Below are 3123 nucleotides of genomic sequence, written 5' to 3'. Positions count from 1 at the left end.
TAAAATTTCCTAGAATGGCAAACCGATATATTTCTTAATACTCAAACACCACAATAGGATTGAAATACTGTAACAATTCTGTAATCATAATTCCAGAATACGCATCAGCAATAAATTCAAACAAAAACACAAACAATCGCACAAGTGACACAACTACGGGCACTATGCCGAAAAACAAATCACTATGAGCAAGAATACAAAAAGGTTTTACAAGTCTCAACTCACAAGACTAACACTCACAAGGCAGACTTGCCTACTCACCTTTGCTACTCAACCCAATCAGCGATCTTGTCTTCCTTCGTCGACAAGAGATGACACAACGCAAGTATTCAATAAGTACATATTTAGAGCTAAATATTTCTAATTGAGTCATGTCTAATTTGTTTTAGAGGAAATTTTAACTTAATTTATAAGTTGTTTATTCTATTTTTCTGAAAGCCACAGAGTAAAAAAAACAGTACAAGTCCCTTCTTATTTTTCATGCTTAAAACTAGGCCAGAGACCAAAAAGGCTTTTAGCAAAAATGAGCTTTTTAACAAATAAAGCCACTTAACTAAAAACCGAATTGAAAAGACAAAAAAACTGTAGGTTACCCTCAAAATCCTACTCTATGTTTTTGTAATAGGAAATTGCCAATATATCAAAAATTGATCCTAACACCAACTCCAGAAAAACATTGATTCCAAGGCTCCCTAAAAGCAAAACCCTTATAGTTTTGTATCCAAGATTTTCAATCAGTAAAGGGAGTGAGGATGATGGGTTTGATATATCAAAAAACGAATATTTTGTGAAAGCGATGGAAATGGAAATGGGAAGACACAAATAGGTTACCTGCGTGGCTGATGGAGTAGGGGGAAGCCTTTGTGTTGGTAATCGAGATGGGCTTCAGTATTGTAGTGTTACAGGACAATTCTCCTTTGGCAACAAAAATACAAACCGCAATTCGCATAAAAGGACGTGTCACGCCAATGTGTGCACAATATTCTTGGCCTATATATGTAGGGCAGGTGATCAAAGTCGCTAGCTTTTTTGTCATCATTTTGTCACACAGAGAGAGAGAGAGAGAGAGAGAGAGAGAGAGAGAGAGAGAGAGAGAGAGAGTTCCACGGAGCTTGATCGTTTTTAGAAAGTGTTGAAGGCCTCAGGTGTTAAAAGGCTTGTAGTGACCAGCACCATGCTTGCGATGCTACCTCGTGTTGATCCAGATCGGGATGTCCCAATCAGAGTTTTTGACAACCAAAGGCGTCGGGTTTACGAGTTCAAATTATCCGGCAGACAAACGGGACAAATACAGAAAGCCAGTTTTCCAGTCTAGAGCACGGAGAGCGTTTGCCAAGGACAGAGGCATTGCAGCTGGGGATGTGCTCTTTTTCTTGGGGGAGCAAGACCCATTTCATCGAACTCAATATCGCGTTGCACTCTGCAAGCCACATCTTTTCCCTTAACTTTAATTCTCAATGTAGTGTTGAAATCAGTTCTTGTAAGTTGTAACGAGATTGACTTCCTCTCTTTTTTTGTTTTCCTCTTTGGTCAAAATATTTGTATGTTGATTTTTTGCCTTTTTGAGATATTTAGTCATATACCCAATCTTAGCACTAAAACTATAAATAAACTCTACATTATTTAATTTCTATAAATAAACCCAAAAAAAACACAAAAAATAACAGCTGGCCCTATTGAATTTAATTTTGATTCTTAAATTACTTTGATGCCCTATTGAGTGTTTGGGCTTTTTTATGAGGTTTTGAGGTTGGGTTTGTTTTAAGAAATCAATGACAGTTTTGTAATTCAAAAGAAGTTAAAAGCCTTTTTGTTATGTTGTAAATGAGCTTTGGGTGTGTTTCTAAAATCCATTTTATATAGGGTTTTTTAATAATTTGGACTCCTATATTGAATATAATAGTGAATCTCCCTTTTTCTTTAATCAATAATCTTTTTATAGGTGATGATGTTCCAGTGTGATTAGGTCCAATGTCAGTCTGAGAGTTGGGTAATATAGATGATGATGTTCCAGTGTGCTTAGGTCCATGTAATATCTGTCAATACCAATTCGTACGCGAGCATGCATGCATGTGTATACGTAGAAGCTTCCAATCATTACATGATTAAAATATGTTTAATATTAGGCTCATTTTAAAGATCTCATTGAGATTGATTTTGAGATTCAATCAAGTGTTGCAATCAGTTGTTGAGATTGATTTTGTGTCTTTGCGACCGTAAATATGTTGCATTGCATTATTGCATATGCATGAATGGAATGCGGCTATCAAAGTGCTTAAAGGCTAAACAGATAAAAATATGCCCCTGGACGCGACAATGCTTTTATTTTATTTTGTTTTCTTAATCTAAAATAGAATTATAGGGACAAGTAAGACGATGACAATATCCATGTTCTTTCTTAATCTAGTCATTTCCAAGATAATTTACTCTAGTCCTCTGTATACATGACTTAACCTACACTTTTTCATTCAAGTTCTCAACGACCGTCGTTAAGACAAATGAGTTAGATTCAATTTTTGTTGGGAAAATCAATAAATATCTTATATTATAGGATCAATATATTAATGCACGATTATAAAATGTAGACAGTAGTAAAATACAAAAATTGTATAAATGTGTAAGTATAAATTAAGTACAGTTACAGCAGTTAGCATAAATGTATAAATGTGTAAGTATAAATTATGGTTTAAGACTGTTGGTTTTATAACACCAAAATACTAGTTAGTATCAGTTATACCTGTTCAAATTCAAACGAAAAAAATAAGACTTTTGGTTTGAATTTAACCTCTGCTAAAAGAAATTCATAAAATAAAATAAATTTTTTTATTTTATTTTTGGGCTGGGTGTAATTTTTTTTTAAAATTTTTTCAGAGACCTCAAGAGGCCCAAAGCCCAAGTCTTGATTATTTAAATATTATTATTAATCAAGCAAGCCAACCGTATATAGCCTTTATTATCAAGCCCATCAATCCACCAATCTTATTTAATTAATATTAAGATTTCATGCTTACAAAGCATGTGCAACTCCAGCAGCACTGCAAACTTCCAACAATTTTTACCGCCACATTTCCAACTACAACACGCAAACATATGTTATTATATTCACAAGTATTCTTCCTCTGT

Source organism: Prunus dulcis, chromosome 8 (assembly GCF_902201215.1).
Source record: "Prunus dulcis chromosome 8, ALMONDv2, whole genome shotgun sequence".
Lineage (NCBI taxonomy): Eukaryota > Viridiplantae > Streptophyta > Magnoliopsida > Rosales > Rosaceae > Prunus > Prunus dulcis.
This window is presented reverse-complemented; position numbering follows the sequence as displayed.